The sequence below is a fragment of the Polistes fuscatus genome, unplaced genomic scaffold, assembly GCF_010416935.1.
Source record: "Polistes fuscatus isolate 324 unplaced genomic scaffold, CU_Pfus_HIC Scaffold10, whole genome shotgun sequence".
Lineage (NCBI taxonomy): Eukaryota > Metazoa > Arthropoda > Insecta > Hymenoptera > Vespidae > Polistes > Polistes fuscatus.
Genome location: NW_025112998.1, coordinates 2,858,917 through 2,880,042, shown reverse-complemented (window position 1 = coordinate 2,880,042; position 21,126 = coordinate 2,858,917). Strand labels below are relative to the sequence as shown.

The 21,126-nt window shown below is 36.9% G+C and overlaps 1 protein-coding gene across 14 annotated transcripts in view; it reads right to left on the bottom strand.

Moving 5' to 3' along the window:
• LOC122525885 (tyrosine-protein phosphatase Lar) overlaps nucleotides 1–20,801 on the bottom strand; it is a 510,813-nt gene extending 490,012 nt beyond the window's left edge. For 11 of the 14 annotated variants that reach the window (XM_043648898.1, XM_043648900.1, XM_043648902.1 and 8 more), the window contains exon 1: nucleotides 19,463–20,801. The gene's annotated coding sequence lies outside the window, so the exon portion shown is untranslated. The remainder of the gene's footprint in view (nucleotides 1–19,462) is intronic. The other 3 variants (XM_043648911.1, XM_043648912.1, XM_043648913.1) reach the window with 1 other exon arrangement.
• Between the last annotated feature and the right edge of the window lie 325 nt (nucleotides 20,802–21,126).

Sequence of the window (21,126 nt, the reverse complement as noted above, 5' to 3'; positions counted from 1 at the left end):
TAAAAGGAAAAGAAATCGTTTGTCTGTCGTGGATTCTTTACTTACGAGAGTTCGCGAAAGAAAAGAGAAAATTTAGCGCGTTTTGAATGGCTGTAAGCGGGTCGGTAGCGGGGGAGGTGGCTGCTGGTGGTGTGAGAAAAAGGAAGCAGAGTTGAAGAAAAAAAAGAAAGGTGTGAAAACGTAAAGGAAAAAAAAAAAGAAATAAGAGGGAAAAAGGTAAAATCTCGAAAGGTATGCACGCACTCATGCGCGGTACAATGGATTCATCTTGCACCGTCAACCTTTCACTTTTGTTCTTCCCTTCTTCCTGCTTGTCGAAATGCCCTGGCTTCTAACGCGAATAGCGATATGGCGATGGCGATGGTATGGCAGGGAGGAAAACGGTGTGAGGAGAAGGGGGAGGGGTTAACGCTGGTAAAAGAAAGAGAGTGCAATGTGAAGCCGGTGCATGCTGCATCGCATCGTAGTTTTGTTTTGTTTGTGAACCTAGTAGAGGAGAAGAGAAGATGGTGGAGAAGGAAGAGGGAGAGAGATGGAGAATATGGTCGAGGAAACTCGCGAAAGAGGCCCGGGGGAAGGGTGGTTGGTCTTTCGAGTGGAGTTCGATCCCTCGGTTGAGGTTTTGTTCCGCCATTGTGATAACTCAAACAATGCAACCCTGACTGGTACTGTACACGAGGGGACATAAAGAAGGATTTGAGACGTTCTCGTGGATTTCTCTCTCTCTCTCTCTCTCTCCTTCTTTCTCTTTCTATTTCTCTCTTTCTTCTTCATCTTCTTCGTTTTACTCGCTTTTTAAGTCTACTTTTCTTCCATTTTTAAGCACCTGGTCGATCGCGAAAACGGTTGTATGCATACATCGAGCTCTGAAAAAAGATGACATTTCTCTCTCTCTCTCTCTCTCCCTCTCTCTTTCTCTCCCTCTAATGTCTTTTCCATGAGAAAATGTAACGCATGGGGAAATTGTGGTTACGCGGTTGTGGTCTAGAAAAGTCTCATTACCGTGGACCGCTTTTGAAACAAAAGGGATTCACACTTGGTCCAAAGCGAGAGAAATATTCCACGGTGTGTTGGATTCCCTAGCGTTATAGTAATAAGGGTAACCTGGATGGGCCATGTTCTCGTCAGGCTCTTATGAAAAGGGTATAGCCAAGTAGAGGAGGGAGGATGATAGAGGGTGCAGTGAGAAGAAAAGCATTTGTGGTTATGGTGGTCGTAGTGGTGTTCTTCTTTCTTGGTAACAACCAACAGACACATTCAATTAATATAATATAAAAAGAACGACGATGACATATTTCGTTTTCTTGGAAAAAGCATCGTGCCGCGTATTATCCACTCCTTCGTGGCAACCCTCGTATCGATCACTTTTATTCGGAAAACAAAAAAGAAAAAAAGGAAAAGAAAAAAAACATTTTTCTTTCATAATCTTTACAACGACAAAAATTTGTTTACTCTCGCAGATACGCGTGTTATACACGTCTATTCGAAGAACGAAAAAAAAAAAAAAAAAAGGGAAGGGAAAAAAAAAACGAAAAAACCCTTATGTTACGAACGAGATCCCATAAATTTCTCACGTCGCTATTCATTTTTTATTACGACCACTCTTTTTCTTCTTTTTTTCTTCTTCTTCTTCTTCTTTTTTCTTTTTCCTCTCAACTCACTTTTTCCAGCTACTTTCGGAAGAGATCGACCGGCACGATTTTTCAGTGTAAAAAAACACCCTCTCATTATTTAGAATTATACCTATATCTAACACGTTCCATAGCAGGAACGACTGACATATTCTCGCCGCGTCATTGGCCAACGGGTTTCTTTTGCTAGTTCTTTTTTCCAGGAATCGAGGCATTCCACGTATACCGGTCTCTGATTCATTAATCATAGAGAACTGCGTAGTTGTGGTAGCATGCTCGAAGCATGTACGAAGAGGAAAGTTTCTTTCTCTTTCTCTCTTTCTCTCTCTTTCTCTCTCTCTCTCTCTCTCTGGCATTCTCTCAATCTCTCACTTCATGTCTCTCTGTCTCTATTTCCTTCTATCTCTTTCTCATACCGACCAACACGTACATGCTACCTAGTGTATTCGCTGTTATTACATATTCATAAATGGTCACTAATGACGGTCCTGTAGTTTCGCGGCGGATATCTACTTTGTTGGTTTCTGTCATGTTTACTAACAAGTACGTGTGTTGATTAAGGTTTGAAGCAGTTCTACTATGTGCGTTCCTGTATTACATTAGTCCTAGTCTCGTAACGTAAGAGCAGTTAAATGCAAAGATGAATCTCGTGGAACGACGATGATGAAAAGAGACGAAATTTCACTCGGGGGAATTTATATCGAAAGGAGGATGTAAATTTAAGCTGCCAAGTTTTGCTTTTGCAAGAAAGAAAAGAAGAAGAAAAAGAAGAAAATAAGTTGTACAAGTAGTAGTTACTAGCATTGATAGGCAAAGAAGAGTAAAGGAATAAAGTAGGGGGGAGTGGTAGGGTTGCATCAGGGTGATAGAGACTATACTTGTGATAAAGGTTGTCTACCTTTCTTTCTCTTTCTTTTTCTATTTCTCTATTGTTTTCTAGTTCTTCATACAAAAGTTACCATATTAGTATGCACTCGTTAGTAACTATCGGAATACTTGAGTAAGTTTATAAAGAGATTCTTCATTTGCCTTTCTTACGTAGGAATAGAGAGAATTCATTCGTATCAAAAACAAGAGATAGTAGTACAAGTTATTTAATAAATTTATCTCCAGTTGGAAAGTTCAACGAAAGGGATAACGCAATCGATTGCGACATAGTTCGATACGATCGTTATAAAGTTATAGTATTTTTTTAATTATTTATTATTTAAGTAGATATTTCTATAAATTGTTGCGCGGGCGTAATTTATCTACGTCGAAATACACATATGGATGAATACGCAATTAGCGTATCGTTTAATTAACGATTTCGTGGAGAAAATTAAAAATTAAAAAATAAAAAATAAAAATAAAAAATAAAAATAAAAATAAAAATAAAGATAAAATAATAATTTAACTCGAAAATCGTTAAGCTTTTCACGAGTGAGAAGGGAGAAGACGAGAGAAGAGTTGGGAAAGGGAGAGGAAGGAGAGGAAAAGGAAACGCGTTATCTAAAATACTCGCGCGAGCGGCATCGAATCTTATCTCGCGCGCGAGGGTGACAGAAGCGACAAAATTAAACGTCAGCCGCAGCTCGGCCAAGAGCTATATCCGGTTTTGTCTCGGTACTTTGCAGCCGTCGAGACTTGCCTTAGTGAAAGAGAGAGAGAGAGTGAGAAAGAGAGGAGGAGAAAGAGAAAGGGAAAGAGCTGGCTGAAGTCGGCTTTCAAGCTCGCGGCGTTTTCTCGACTAATCACGGGCTTGCGAAGGGTCGCGGAACGTACAGAGAAAGAGACGAAACTCAAGAGAGAGAGAGAGAGAGAGAGAATACGTCGAGAAGGTAAAGTGGATGCTGAAACTCATAGTGAGCAAGATAGAATGAAAGAGAAAGAGAAAGAGAGAGAGAGAGAGAGAAGAAGGGAAAGGGAAATTAAAGCCGCTGTATCAAATCTAAGCGCGTGCATCCACCCTATCATTTTTGGGTCCGAGCATTATCCAATATAAGACTTCTGGATATACATGCATACATAAATCTCTACATGTGAAGTGTGTGTAGGTGTTTAATGAAGAGCATCTACCGTGTTGGCACTGTCGACCTTCTACTCCGTCATTATCGTCGTCTCCTTCTCTTATCCTATCTTTCTTCGTTCCATCTCTTTCTCTCTCTTTTTCATTCTTTCTCTTTCCATCTTATCTTTCTCTTTCTCCCTATCTCTATCCAACCAATTTCTATCTCGCTTCCTCTCTTCGATTATACCAATCTCTCATCCCAACCCATCTCTATTTCGAGTTTCAACATGGCGCGAGCATTGCCCTGTCGTCTCGTCATCGGTCACGATGTTCGACCCCGAGCAAAAAGCATCTTTCCATCCTCTTCCTTCTTCTCTCTCTCTCTCTCTCTCTCTTTCTCCCCTCCTATGCTTCTCGCTGTCCTTTCTCATCGAAAAGCACCGAATTTTATTCGAACGACAACCTATGGCTCACCTTATTCGTCATTCCTCAACATCACCATCGTTTATCGCACCTTCATGCTTCATCAGTATTCGTCTTCTTCCACAACTTTCTCTCTCTCTCTCTCTCTCATATACCCATGGAAATCCATCTCCGTCGTCGTAAGCGTCAAGCTTTTTCCTCCCTCACTTCGTTACCTGTCAAGATCGTTTCGTGCTCTGTCTCCGCGTTTTGATTTGCTCGTTCTTATTCTCGTAAAACGGGTACGGGTTAACGCGAAATCTACTTTACTCCCTTTCCATCTTTACTCCTTGTTCTTTTTTCTTTTCTTTCCTTCTTTCTTTCTTTCTTCTTTCTTTTATATCACAAGATATTAATGCGATTCCATCGGTGTATCAATTACTCTATTTAATCTCGTTACACGGCATTTATCTCAGAGATAAGTGGATTCCGATTAATGCGAAATATGATCGAGCATTGAAACGATCGTATAAATTTCAACGGATTATAGTCTGAAAAGCTGATCATACATTGTAATCAATGTGTATTCCTAGTTCCCTTATACGCGGAGAAACGAGTTATATTTCGGAAGTTTAATATGCGAAATGTAAATGGTATTCATGAAATTTTTAAGAGCCGTCGGATGAATAGTTTTTCCAATGTTTTTATTGGTTAGTAAATCATAGGACACGGTGTTGTATATGCACCTTACAAGCGCATACCATTGCACAACGCGACCCATTAAATCCTGCTAATAGTATTAACGTAGACAGGATAGTAGGAGACTTTTGCAAATATTTTTTTTTTTTTCGTTCCTTTTTTTCATTCCCAGACAGATATATTAAACGTAATGCTTCATGAAAGTTTCAATGTACGCGGCACCACGCCGCGTCGCGTCGCGTCGCGTCACTCTTAACAATGCACCTATCCTGCCAACCGAACGATTCGTTTTTTGTTGCTAACACAGAGTACATTTTTAATGATTTCCAAAATAACTTTCGACGCTGTAACTGGATCTTGTTTGATTACGTTTTTATGAGCGATGGCCTGAATAATAAATGAAATGTCGAGAGATTTCGTTTCTACGCTTATACGTATACAAATTTCATAAAGAATATCTTCATTGAGAGATTACAACGTATATATTTACCAATTTTAGAAATATTCGACTCAACTCATTGAAAGATATACGATATGAGCTCGCACGAAAATTAACTATTCGAATTGTGTATCTCAAGACGATGCGATTTCGTTTACTGTTTATCCTCGAACACCTGTCACTGGCTGCACTTCTTCCAGAAACCACCTGTTTCCTTTTGCCCCATCTCGAGATATTTTTTAAATAATAAACAGAAATGACAAATTTTAGATACTAGCAACGACTGAACTACATTTCCGTACCTCGGAGGTATAGAACACTTCTTTTACTTTACCCAGTTGTATGAAACTAAAGATCTCAAATCAATTGTAAAGAGTGTTATATGATTTTAAAATAATTTAAAAAAATGTGGATCAAATTTATCGAGGATAAATAATATTAAATACAATGTAAAAGAAATCTACCGATAAAATTTTGTTACACAAAAAATTCAATAAACAATTAAAGAAATATAATGTTTCAATAAAATGTTCAAACTGTTCTCCTGTAAAATTAGGGAAATGTGACATAGTGTGTTTTATAACCTCCGAGGTATTTATTTATAATTCGATCCTTCATGCATACTGTATTTATGTCAAAGTGGAATTTCAAAACGACGAAGGGACAGATAAACGATTGTATTTTATTTTGTTTTAATTCGGGAGTAGAATCGTCCGTAGAGGTATGGTTGCTGATTGTGAAAAGTTAAGGCTTGTTTTGGCGATTCGTAGTCCGGCACGTCGACTAGATCAACGAGTGGGAGAATGAGAGAGTAAAAACGGGAGAGAGAGAGAGAGGAACCAATAGTAGCAGTGTGGACGTGAGAAAGATAAAAATGCGGATTCGTTCGGTTCCGTACGAACCGATCGTTTAACCGTGCTAAATTTTCGATACCTCCTGTACGACAGGATAATTGAGCGAATTGGAACTACGCCCTTTAACGTTCCCACGTAATTTTCGACGTACTGCATTCCCAAGTGGTCGCTCCAGTCCGTCCCGTGATTTTAAATTATTTTAAGTCTTCTCAAAGTCCCGAAGATTAATAGTTTGAGTTACGAGAAGACAAATTCATTCTAGGAAGATCGAACGATTCGCGTTGAATATACCGCACTGCGACATCTTCGAATAAGAAAAAAAAATAGAAAAAGAAAAAGAAGAAGAAGAAGAAAATTACCGATCAAAAATACATTTCTAATAAAATATAGATAATTCTATAACCGTCATTTAAATTTACTCTAGTTGGAATATTTATTACTTAAGTACGTTTATAAGGGAAACTCATTTTTAGATGTGTTACGAAATATGTTTGACGTTTTTAGAACTAAGATAGACGACTCTATTATTAGTAAGTTAACTTATCGGATTCTTAGTGATGAGCTTAATGCCACGATTTGACATATTCTCTGTAGAAAGTGGGAGAAAAAGTAAAAAAGAAAAAGAAAAAGAAGAAAAAAGAAAAGAAAAGTAGATTTATTATACGAGAATAGAAAAAGATCGTACCCATCCTAACTTGACGCGATGTCAAAGATGAGAAAAACCGATGGATTTATCTCGAACAAATGAGAATAATGGAAAGGATCTGAGTTTCCTTCGTTCCTTTTCGAAAGAGATCTAAGTCTTATGGTAGATACATCCCGCGAAGCAATCCGAACGACCGACACGTTCGACGAGCTGGAAGCGTCTTGAAAAATTTACCCGGCTCGACTAACGTCGGTGTTTGCGGGTCGATGGAGGGCAAAGGGAAAAAGGGGAAAAAGGTCGAAGTACTCTTCTTCGAGTAACTTCGAGAAAGGCTTGAAGTAGCATCAAACGGTACGAAAGAAAGCTACGAAAGAGAGTAAAGAGAGAACGCGAGAATGAAAAAGATGTGAACGGGAAAAGAGAGAGGGAGAGTTGAAGGGAGGGGTAAGGGCATTCGACAAGGAAAAAGGAGATTTCACGGTGGTAGAGCACCTGCCAAAAAAACCAATTGAAAGCGTTGCGACGTCGTTCGGTTAGATATCAGATATACTTATAAAAAAACACACATACACGCACACGTAGTTACTCGTATGTAGGTTGGTCTACAGATATGATAGAAAAGCACGATTAACGAAACATTGATTTTCAAAGTACAAGATGGGATAAGAATGGATAATTACGAGCATTGTTAATGAAAGAAAAGCAGACTTTAAAGACGGATCGAATTTCAATATATTACTTAAATTACTCGCCTTTTATGAATTGATATCTAAAATTCATTATTTTCTAATAATGCAGTTACTACTAATCGCAGCGTATAATCAAATTTTTTCAATATGTTTTACAAAAAACGTATAGTTATCTCAGATAAAACTTAAGATTTCCACGATTTTATTGAATTATACGATTTAATACTGAACACACATATATATACTTATATATATTATTATTCGCCTGCAATACACACACTAGTGCACATATATGATACATATCATTTGCATAGCAACAAAATACCTACACATATACGAGAAATAAATTATATATTTACATATCTAATATCGTATTTACATCTCTCGACGTTCGAAGATAACTGACAAATGAATATGAAAACAACTACGCGTATACTGGTCGAAGACCGAATCACCTTCAGAAGGAACACGAAAGTCAATGTGCTTACGCGATCGATAACGTGATTCTAAATAGAATAAACACGGTAACATTGGAGTATTTAGGAGTGAGGTATAAATAAACAAAACATTAAACGAGCGAGCAACCGTTCTTTCGATTAGTTTAACCTCTCCTCACCGTTTTCTTTTCAGTCGTCATTCTTATAAGCTTCTGATCGGACGTGTTTCTGTTATACGTATCATACATTTTTATTTCGTTGCTTATACGGTGCTTATAAAAATTTTAATAGATTAAGAACGCAGGTACGGTTAATAAATATTAAATTAAACGTTAACAACGTAGAAAGAAAAGTGAGATTAGTGTGTGTTGTGAAAAAGAAGAAGGTGACAACGAATGAAAATGCAAGTGCAAGTGCAAGTGCAAGTGCAAGTGTAAGTGCAAGTGTAAATGCAAGTGCAATGGTTACGATACGGATTTTTTGGGATACGTAAACGGATCCAGAGAAAAACCGACAGAAAATGATGCAACGTGGACGACGAATGACAACGTGAAAGTCAGTATTAAAACAAATCAATAAAATTATGTGAAGTTGCTAATATTTCCTAAAAAATGTAAGAGGAATTAAAGATTGTATATTAATCATATAGTGCTTTCACACTGCTATATGTGCCCATAATTATGAAAGTGGTCTAAGTCAAAATTAAAAAAAAATAAGTTTATCAGTTATTTCACACCACATTATTTTAAACTCAATTAATTCAACATAATTTTCACGATATTGTTAAAAATGAATTATTAGATAGTGGTTGTTATTTCAACATTATATGGAATTCATACAGTGTTCAAATATAATCTTTCAAATATCTCGAAACAAGAGATATATGACTTAGATCACTTTCATAATTATGGGCACGTATCATATAGGATGAAAAAGAGCAAAAATTAATCTGTGAGCGAATATGTGATAGAATTTTGACGAGAACTAGAGCGACTAAAAGAGATTGGTATAAAATTCCTAGAGAATATTCTACTCGTAATATTGTTAAATTTATTAAACAATATTTAATCTTTAGCGTTACTTTATGAAATCTGTTAATTCGTGAAATATAACTACACTAACTTATTCAAATATGAAATAAGATAGAATCAAATATTTCAATTAGATAATATTAGATATTATATATGAATTTATAAGAAACGAGTAGTATAAAAAAAAATATTTTTTATATGCTTTTCCAAAAATAGTAATTTTTAGTATAAAACCGAAGTATTTAACAATTTAATTGAATTATATAATTTAACGCTGACCCCTGTGTACATTTATTATGTTTTTACGTGAAGAATGCAATTAGAAAACGTGGTCTCTCAGAACACGTGAAAATCAATCAAGATATTCGTGTTGAAGTTGTTTTTCCACTTCGTTCATTATTTATAAAGATGAGATAACGTTTTTAATTATTTGCGATAGCTCGAAATACGTGACAGTCGGTGGACCATCGGATACGATACGATACGATACGATAGTCGGAGATATATATCGGATGACATTATTGTTTTGACGGTTCATTGATACGAACGGAAAAAGAAAATCTACTGTTACCGATTGACGTTACATTGTTGTTATATAAACAGTTTATAAACTGTTTCATGATTCTAACGTGACGGTTAACGAGGATTGTGCAAAATGTACAATGACATAAAAATAAAATTATATATGCCAGTGATACACGAGATACGATATGCAGTGATTATATCCCCATTACAAAAGTTTTCTCGTGCAAAGAGTGCACCGGTACATAGAAAGAACAAAATAAGAGAAAAAGAAAGAAAGAAAGAGAGAGAATAATGTCAATGCCGATACCACAATGCCAGCTCGTATTTTTGTTCTTTCTTCTTTCGTACGATACGAGCAATGTGCGTTGTACCTACTCGCTGGTCTCAATGCGTTGAAACCATTGAAGTATGAAAAATTCGTCGACATTTTTCCGACTTATATATATATATATACTTTCTTTCACATTTTTCATTTCTTTCTTTCGATCATTTTCTATATTAAACGAATAAATTCCCACAGATAGAAACGTGTTTATTATTCTAATCATTAAAAAATAGTTCATGAAATGATTGATAGATAAAGGAACGAAGGGATCGCGATACGATTACCTATTTTCGTCTTAAGAGAAATTCAATATCGACGGTAAAAAATTGTTTCTAAATATAGTCTTCTAACTTTCGTAGGATTCTAATTTATTCGTCTGGTATATGATTTAATTCGTTTTTATTGATTCCCTTTCCTTAGATTTTTATCCTAAAATTGAATTATTTGTCCCGATGAATTGGAGGAACTCGATGAGAATGAATTTCCTTTGTGACGCGGATGGATATTCGTAATCGTAGAAACGAAGGTTTTTATTAAAAATTGATTGGCATTGGGTATTATTCTTAGAGTTAGAGTTTATGAAATGTTAAAAATAAATGAAAAGAATGGAAGAATGCGTAATGGTCAGCTTTTACAGGATAAAGAAGATATACGTTGATGAAGCTTCGGACGATGCTTACCAGAAATGTTAATAAAGTATTTTCCGGTATTCTGCTATGCTAGTATTAGGGATTGCATTACGATGAAGAAACGGCTAGATGAAAATGCGCATTTACCGGAACGTTTAACGAACGCGTACTGGTTAAATTATCAAGCGAAGAGGAAAGAGCTATATGCTCGTTGTAGGTTCGAGTTGGTAGCGCGTTATTTAAAAAGAAACCTTCCTTTCTCTCCAGCGATAAATAATATTCCGCTCTAATATCGTAGTAGCATTTTGCTTGTTCGCTACGAGAGAGATCGTTACTGTTTTCTGTTTCTGGCAAAGAGAATAAGAGAGAAAGAAAAAAAAGGAAGAGAAGAAAAGAATGAGAAAGAGAGAGAGAGAGAGAGAGAGAGAGAGAGAGAGGATTAGATTCAACGCTCGCTGACTTCCGCTAGATAATTCAATATGACGCACGAACCACTGAACAAGACTACCAGCATCTGTTTTAAGCCGAAAATATATGGTAACACATTTCAGCGTAGAAATATTTATACATGTATAAACATTATGGTATAATATATATATAAATATAATACATTCTCTGGAGATCGTTTGAGTGGACAAAATTACGTTACGAGAATGATAATAAAGATGGATAGTGGACCGGTGATGAAAGAAAAAAGAAAATAGAAAAAAAGTAAATAAATAAAAAATGAGAAAATAGCTGGGGAGGTTAAAGGAAAAGAAAATCAACGATCCATCTAATGATAAGAGTAGCCGAGGAGACTCGATAAAAGAAAAAAGTCGAAGGTAGGTTGTGGGGGAGGGAGGAAATAAAGGATGGAAGAAGGAGAATGTCGGCGGAGAAATGCTGGCAAGCGTAAGTCAGAATCGAGAAGGATGAAGAAGGGGTCAGGGCAGTACGAATAGCCAACGATATATCAAAGCGGATAGAATGATCGATACATATCTCTGTCCCTCTTCCTCGAGGGATACCGCGTCGTCTCCAGCTCCGATCCCTTTGAAACTCCTCGTGTTGTACGTCGAGTCCGGGACGTTAGGTTGGCCCATTGGCGATTGGAGGGAAGCTCTGAATGGAGGATGGACGCGATCCTCTCACGGCATTCAAGCAAGGGATATGATGCATCGGCCTAATTTCGCGGCCGGAAGGTCATGTAGGCCCACTAATCTTGACCATTGCCACCCCAGTTGAGCGAGCTAGCTGACTGGTTTGCAAGCAAGCAAGCAAGCGAGCGAGAGAAAGATGGATGGAGAGAGTACCCAATGCGATGTCATCGAGACCGAACGTTCCACGTCCGAAACATTCGCCCACGCCCCCTCCCCCGTCGTCCAACGCGATGCACTCGCGAGCGCAAATCCCACCGGTCGGTCTCTGGCTGGGTAAACCGTTCTCTGGATTTAGCTAGTTGGCAGTAGTAAAGGCCAGTATATGGCCAGACTCCGCAGGAAGCGATTCCTAAATCATATCAGCGCGCTCGAAACACATGCTACGCATTCCCGAAACTGTTTGCCCTAGGTACTCGGAACACGTCACGGATTTGCCTTTCTCTCTCTCTCTCTATCTCTATCTCTATCTCTCTCTATCTCTATCTCTACGTGACAAGTATTCCTTTTCACCTACATATTTTTCGGTTCAACTTTTTTATAACCTTTCGCGCGGAGAACAGGCATTCCTCTCTATTTTTTTTTTTATTTCTTTTTTTTCGGTTTTATTTTTGTTGTCGCGTTTTTTTTCATTCTATATAAATTTCGTACGTAGAACGTATTTTATAATCTCGAGCTGGTCGTAAATAATATATCTAACGAACAATGTGTGTTCGTTGGTCATCGAGTAAAAATTCTTCGGTTGTTTTTTCTTTTTTTTTCCTTTTTTTTTTGTTCCTTTTCTCCAAAATAATATCAGTTGAAATTTAATCCGGGGGAGGAAAAAAAAAGAATAAGAGGAGAGAAAAAATTATGCAACAATGTAATATCACTCGGATAGCGTTTCGTAATATTCATTTACATGCCGTATAAACCGAGCCGCCACGTGATTTCGTTTCGGATATCTTTATCCTTCGTGTTCGCATCGCTTCACTTTTCGTTTCTCCCTCCGGCGAGGTAAAACGTTGCTACCGGCAACAAGACTCTGCAGGGACGACGAACGAGCCCGTTCCGCCGGCCATAATCACCCTCTACGTCCTGTCAATGAGATTAATGTCGCCGTCCCGACGGTGCTGCTGTTCCGGCGTCGATGTAACTTCGCACCTACAGTTTAAGTGAATTTCGGTAAAGACCGATCGAACTTGCCCGGGGACAACGAAGTTTTCCCATGTATAGGTAAGTAAGTGTATGCAGGTGTATATCTGGGCTCACTTTGAAATCGTTTGTCGAACTCTCTCTCCTCTCTCTCTCTCGCTCTCTCTACCATTCTCGACGAATGAACTGTGAATTTAAAAGAAACGATCTCTAAAAAAAAAAAGAAAAAAAGAAAAACAAAAAACAAGGCAAATTTAATCAGTCGTTAATACCTTTCAATTGATTTAACGAACGAACTTTTAAGAAGATCCGCGAAAAAACGATATAATCGCTTAATACCTTCCGACTTATTTGGATCGATTCATTTACCTACTTGTTTTCTTTTTTGTTTTTTTTTTTTCTTTTCTTTAAGAAGTTTCATGATCCGGGAAAAAAAATTAGGTCATAGGAATCTAAGGGATTTTTGTGAAAATTAGTACGTCCCGTCGATGAGTTTAATGTCGTTTCTCTGCCGTCGGCATTTCGCGATCGATGTAACTTCATCCCTCTTGTTTCAAAGGAGAATCTCTGTAAGGAGCTTATGCTGCTACAGTAGAATTTCGTTACGAAACATTCTCTCCATTTCCTGCTTCTCCTCTTCCTCTTCTCTCTTCCTCTCTCTCTCTCTCTCTCTCTCTCTCTCTCTGTCTCTGTCTCTTCTTGTCTTTCTCGTTTACACACAGAGAACGTTTCGAAGGAGACTCGTGATCCAAAGGAAAAGGAGATTCTATACCGTTTAAATGTTTGTTACGAGACAGTGAACGATTTAGTTTGTATTCGAGCCGTCACTTTGCTATGGATTGTCGTTAGGAAGCACCTAAGTGTAACACCGGTACCAACATCATCTCATCACTGGTACCATCTCACTGCTCTAAGTACGCGGAGGTCCTCTGTAAGTTCTTATTTTTAACTACAGTAGTACGAGCCGAGTTTAATGAAACGCTAATACCGCTTTCTAAGAGCGTACCGAGTATTCCTTTGCTATGAATGTTTCATAAACTTTGATAGGACGACGTAAGTACGAACGCTTCTACATATTTCATTCCCTTAATTGCAATTAAACAAACTTTCTTGCGGGATCGCATTCATTTACATTCGAAGCTTTCAAAGAATTATAATTGAAAAACAGTCTGGTACTTTTTAAATAGTATATAACAGTGTGTACTTGACGTGAGTTAACCAGCAAACGTCAACGTATATGTATCCGTTCAAATTTACTTTTTTTTTTTACTACCTTTCAAAATATAATACGTTTCAAGTTAATAAAAGAATTAGACAAGGCAAACGTTTCTATGAATTCTTCGTTATATTTTCTTTCTTTCTTTATCTTTCATTTCTCTGTTCTTTTTATCTTTCCTTTTTTTTTTTACATTACTATTCATTTTTGTACATTCGAATCGGAGAGTAGAACCGAATCAACCAGGAGAGTGCAATCAGCTGTATTAATGGTTACATAAAAGCTTCTGAATATTGGGATCCTCATTAAAATCAAACGAAACTCGTTACGTATCAACGAAATCGGATTAAATTCTTGGAAACCGGACGATCATTTTAACGGAATAAGAAGTCAATCCGTATAACTGTTACTAAATCCCATGTATATACTTTACGACGATAAGTGCCAAGAGACGAAAGCACCGTGAATTCCCTACTCTTGTATATGTGTACATATGTTTGTGTACATATGTTTGTGTACACACGTATACCTACACGTGTTGACTGTAACGATAGAAATAGGGAATAGAGGAGAGGAGAGGAGAGGAGAGGTAGTCTATAATTGCCGAGAGGGCTTTTATTTGCTCCATGGGATGCGCCTGAAAGTGATCAACGGCCGCCATCGAACGTGGTAATTATACCCGCAAATAAATGTCAGCAGACGTCGATGACATTTTACGAATTAACTTTTTCCACTATTTCATCTATGTGTAGGTTAATAAAAACAAGAATCGAGAATAGAGTAAATGAGTATAAAAAAGATTGCTTCAAGTTGATATTTCGGTTTTTAATTGTTCTTATATTTTATTACTTTAATTAATTATAATAAAATTGATACGAACATTGCTAAAATATCATTGAAAAATTTCTTCTTTACATATCGTATAAGTACAATTTTTTGAATAAATACATAGAAAATGAAAATGAAGATAAATTGATACACGCGTAAAATATTTTACAATTAGTATGATTCCTATGTAATCATTATTTTGATTATTTATATATAATATTTTAGTCATATTTAATATGATATAATTACAATCTAGATACTTTTATTTTCATCGTATTATATTGAATGATTCGAAAAATACTATCGTTAATCGCGTTTATCAAAACCATAACTCAATATAATCCTCAAAATCATTTTAAATTTTAACAATAGACACATTGAATATAAAAGAAATCGTATTTTTTTTTCGTATCATTACAAAGAAAGAAAACAAAAATTACTTTCCGGAATAATTAAATAATACACGTTGAATATAGAGAATGTGGTAGAAAACATGAAATTAATCTGATTGTGAGTATTATATAAGTTGAAAAATAATTTTGTTCAAAAGTAGAACTTTATTCGTATTATTAACAAAAGATTTAATTAAATCCTGAAAGTTTTCGAACTTCATTTGAACGTTCTTCTACATAGAGCCACCAATCAAGTCTAGCATCTACTTTGGAATTCTAATATTTTCCAAGTCTGATATCGCTAGTCGGATGGAATTGCTCATCTTCGTTCGACGTCAGAGATTTTACGATTATAATCGTAATAGGAGAAAGTCGAGCTTTTGCATTCTCCCTTCATTATTATACTTTTGGATGATGCCAGTACAAAGGAGAAAGAGTATCGTCTCACTGTACTACTTAGTTTATGCATATCTTTTCTTCGTACTTTTGTATTATGTTGTCAAGGGCTGAGTGTATTTGCAACATTATCTGGTTTCCATAGTAATGCAACTACGAAGGATGCAGTCAGGATGGTTGGTCAAAGTGTTTTACTACAGCTGACAAATCCAGATGGGATTACTTTCTTTTATGCTATAGTGACCGAAGATCGAGAAACGTCTGTTCTACCTTTACTACTTGCTTGCTTGTAGATACATATATGTCTAGGTATGTGTATGTGTGTATATGTATGTGTATTACCTCCAGAAAGTACGTTACTGTAGGAAACAATGCGAAGAATTCTTTCAAAAAGAAAAAAAAAGTGGAAAATAATATTTAACTGAAAGAAGAAACCTATCGTTGAATAACTTTTCTTTTTCATTTCTTCTTTTTTTTTCTTCTTTTCTTTCCCCTTTTACTCATTTCATTTCTTTGTTGCATTAATAATAACGATTGGTAAGAACGACAAAATAAATAATTCACATTTATGAAGAAGCTGCTTAACAGTAATGCAACGTGATCTTTAATGATCTCTACTTCGACGAAGTCTATTGATACGTATGTCTAATTAGTTATCGTAGTCATACTAATTAAAGCATCCTTTGAACAGGTATAGTCGTGCATCTCGATTGCATCTCAGGATGATGCCATTTAGTTCAATGAATTTCCGTGCTGTACAAGTAATTGGGCTGACGTCCGTCAGTTATACTTATTATCAATTTTAATCGCATAATTAAAAGGGGCAATATTCGATTATTTTCTTTTCTTCTTCTTTTTTCTATTTTTTATTATTGTTATTTTATTTTTATTGTCAAATAACGAACAAACGTGTATCGAGTCGAATGAAAAGGAGTATCATCGAATATATTCGCGGAATGTTTGCTACGGTTCGTATAAGAAAAGAAAGATATTCAGCCAAACGGAAAGATAAAATATGACGTAGTCGAAGAAACGATATCGAGGAAAATATTAAAAGAGATCGGAAAGTAAAATTCTCCGAGTTATTGCTGCAAAGCTTTTTCTTTCCTGTATATTTTCCTTCAAGCTCCCATCTAGATTTACATAGCGTGTGTTTTTACCAATGGGATTTGCATTTCTATCGGAACTTTAACAATGATCTCTCACCCTCTTTCTATTTCTTTTTATTTAACGCGTTACGTTTGATCGGTAATCCGTAAAAATGAATCTTGTTAAATTATGACTAATCGTTTTATTATTCCATTGAAAATATTTTGAAAAAGAAACTTATCGAATACGAAACAAACGAAAAAATGATCTTACAAAGTTCGTCGTTAGAACGAGTGAGTATATGTGGTTAATAAAATTTTCAATCCAACTAGTTTGCTCTCGACGAATGATATAACGGTCCTCTTGAAATAATGAATACTCTTCAAGAATATATACAATACACATGTACGTATATTGACGTGAGAGGGAAAAACAAAGAAGAAGAAAAGGAATAAGAGAGAAAGCAAAGTCGATCGTTCGATAATCGACGAGAACGCGGATACAAAAGTTAGGAGGAGAATGCCGACGGTAGTAGAGCGAAAGAATCATTATCTGTTGGAAATGCTGAAACACATGAGTATAGAAGAGAAAGAGTGGGGGAAGGTGAGGAGGGGGAGGGAGGGGGGAAGGTTTAGGGCGCATTTTCATTCGTATCGGTAGAATACCGTATACTACTGCATGTCGAGGGTAGTGGATGGAAAAGAAGAAGAGGAAGAGGGGAGGAGGATGTGTAAGGGATAAAGCAGAGGGTAGGTAGGGTTGAACCCGTGCAATCTCGGCATATCGAGCTTACGAGGTCGGATGTAGATACGAAACCGATTCTCGACGGAAACGGGGTAGTGTGCCGGAAGGTCGATGACAGACGGGAAAGAATGAAAAAAGGGTGGGAACGCAGGACGGAGGGTTTGATATCACCGGCTTAAAAAGTTAGTTCGCGCCCGTTATCAGCGATTAACTTGGAAGCAGAGGGTAACCCAATGTGCGTGTTGCTTTCGGTTAAACGAGCTTTCATTAAGCCACGAATGATTACAAATGATGTTGTCCCGCCTCGAAATCTTCGAACTTAACGATTCGACTGTTTTGTTATTTTCTTCAAACAGGGATTGTTTTTGCATTTCTCTTTTTTTTTTTTTTTGTTATTTTACGAGATCTTCGTTTATCTAGTCGAAGGTATTTAGATATCTATTTTTTTTTCGAGAGAGAGAGAGAGAAGATAAAAGAAATGAATAGGAAATTGTAATCGAAGGATGTCTGATCGTATATGAATGATTGACTCGTACTACTTAAACAGCCGATGGAGGAGCATCCGTTCGATCTATTATCTTTTTTAATGAAACACGAGGACTTGTAGGGGTTGCTTTCTTTTATTACCGGATACATTTTAATTATTTATCTTTCAAACTTTTCATTATTATTTGAAGTTTCTCGTCTCTATAAGATATTTATACAAATATTGAATAAATTGATATACTATAACGCGTTGATATACTTTTTCAAGGAATATCACTTTTTTCCAACTAATCAAATCGCATCTGGGAAAGGTTTTATATAACTTTAAGTTACGTTATAAATATATATATATATATATTACTAAGATAACAGAAGCACGTATAATAAGGACAGCCAGCGCTATCTCTAATTTTCTCTCTCTCTTTCTCTTTTTTTCTCTCTATTTCCCTCTTTTCCTCTCTGTTTTACTTCTATGATAAAATTATCGCGCAACGAGAATGAAATAAGGAGAATGGAGCGAGATCTTTTGAAAGGTTTTGCGCGTTCAAGTTCTGAAGCTCGATGCGCGAGGTTCCTTTAAAATCGGAAACAATGACGACACTACTTCCCGAACTCGAGATTGTCTCGGCCGAGAGAAAATGAGCCGCGATAATTTTCAACCGCCGCTGTCCTTTATCCCTCCTATACTTTATTCGAGTTAATCTTGTTACTTCATTTACTCCAAATTATGTCTTTTATGATATTCAAATGATCGAGATCGTTTTATCTAACGAGAAAGTTAAATAATTTTCTACCTTTTATTTTCGTTTTCGTTTTCGTTTTATTTTACACACACACAGACACACTTTCTATTTTCTTTTTTTAACTATAATCTTATCTTCCATATAATTAATCATAATGAAACGATATATAATTTTGATATTAAAGGTTGAAATATAGAACAGATGAAAGAATCGTTAGCCCCTCTTCCCCCTGCCCCTGCCCTCCTAATTTTTCTTTTCCCCGTTCCATTCTTCAGTCGAATTGATCGTTAACCTTCGAGGGTACACTGCCCTCAAGAGTAATATCAAACTAGGAAGAATCCGTAGAAATGAGGAGTTCGTGTGAAACGTTGAACGAGGAAAGAAAAGAAAAGAAACGAAGAGGGAGAGAGGGAGAATGAGAGATATCGACGAACGTGTTCTCGTTTTCTCACGAGCTACACTAATCTTCTTGAATAATTAATCGTCAATGGTCGTCCAATGTTCCGTGGTATTCGTACTAACGATGGGAAGAGTAAAAAGAAAATAGAAAGAAAGAAAACGACAAAATTAAATAGAGAGAATAGAAAAAAAAAGCGCGGATAAATCTTTAACATTCGGAATAAGAAAATGGTTGTGGTATATTTTTATATTACGATCGCGATCATGTCAATTGGAAAAAAATACATTGAAATATTATTAGCATTACAACGTTTGAATTACTGCAATACTATAATCGATTTTTATTAATTAATCTAAGAAGAAGAGGAGTTAATCTTCGGTTCGTAAATACGTAATAATAATTCCCTTTAGTGGATGCTTATTTATCATTTGAAGAACTTCAGTTTTAATTGATAGGTCGGATGGTAGGTAACACGCGTGTTTTATATTTTATAACCCGGGAACGTAATTTTTAATTACGTAATATATTTATACAAAGAGATATTAGATGTTTGATAATAATCAGGCCAGTAAAATTAATATCATAGTTTTTTACTCACCCGACTGGACGAGTTGGTTGAGAAATCCTTGGTGGTGTTGGTGCAAGTGAGATGGATATACAGATAGATAGATAAATAAATAGATAGATAGATAGATAGAGAGTAAACGGTTCGAAGAAGAGGAGTAGGAGGAGTGGTTTTAGTGCGGTGGTTCACCGCATTTTTTCCACGCCGCTCACCTAGTCGTGTTCACCACAGGGAACCAACCAGAGGGAGACAGAAAGAGCGTGCGTTTTCGTGGCACGAGAGCACAAGCACCTACTACTATTAGAGCACCCCACCGACACCACTACCAACACCACCACTACTACAACCACCACCACCACCACCACCACCACCACTTGTGCAATTGGCACAGACACCACAGACAAAGAGTAAAAAAAAGAGTGAGGAACCTTCTTCTCTCGCTCACTCGCTTTCACTCTCTCTCTCACTATCACTCTCTCTCTCTCTCTTTCTTTCTGTGTTTTCTCCTCTTCTTCCTTTTTTTTTCTTCCCCTTAACGTGCCACGCTTTGTACCTTGGATAGACAACAGAAGGGATGACGACGATGATGATGACGACGATGATGGTACGGTGCGTTGAGCCCAAAGGCGTTCGAAAAAAGCTCGCACATGGAGAATCGCAAAACTCAAGGAGAAAATGTCAGACGACAACGAGACAGTCACAGTCACAGCAGACAGTCACAGGCACAGTCAGTTAGACAGACAGTCAGAGAAAATGAGAGAGAAAGGAAAACTGGAAAGAGAAAGAGAATGATATAACGCGTCCAACTATTATTTTCTTTCTTCTTCGACTGTATTAACACCCATCAGGAGTCGTATTATCTTATTCCAGCTTCGTTTAGCCAAGCATCTTCGTACGTAATTTCTTCTTGAACCTTTTTCTTTTATCAAAAGCCAGTATCCAAGAATACGGACAACAAACTGCAACGTGCAAGTAGCCGAGTATCCACGTGCTTCCACGATCTCCAATCTCATCCGCACATTCTCTTTTCTTCCTCGAGAACTATTTATCCACTTTTCCCTTTTTCTTTTTTTTCCTTCCTTTATTTATTTACGTTTGTTCTTCTTTCGGATTTTTGTCTTTTTTAGTTTTTGTTTCGAAAATTAATTCCTCTTCGCGTTGTTTACGACATCTTTGCCGAGGAGATTCTTTATTCGATCGTTAGAAGAATTCTACGATGTTTGTTGAAATGAGACCGATAATCGACACACGTTGCTTGTAAAATGGAGGATTTTCAACGCGTTTTACCCCTGCTGGCGCTGGGGTTAAACTGAATCCAAAAGCAACCCTCGACTATTCGTGTCCGCCAAGCGCATGCTCCGGATTTTCTCGCGACTCTCTCTCACCCCCACCTTGTTTTCTCCCTTAGTGCCACCCTCTCTCTCTCTCTCTCTCTCACTCTCTTTTTCTCTTAGTCTCTGTGTGCGTATCGTACGAAAGTACGCGTCGTCGTGATTATACAGGGTGGTCGAGAAAATCACTCGTTGGGTGATGATGCTGGACCCAGGAGGGTAGAAATTTCTCCTCTGTCTCGAACACACACTATTCATTCCTTCACACTCGATGATTTTGGGTCGTCCTATTATTAAGTCAATTTCAGAGACCAAGATCGTACCTTTAAGTTCTAATTTAAGAACGCTCGATATAGCAAAAGAAGG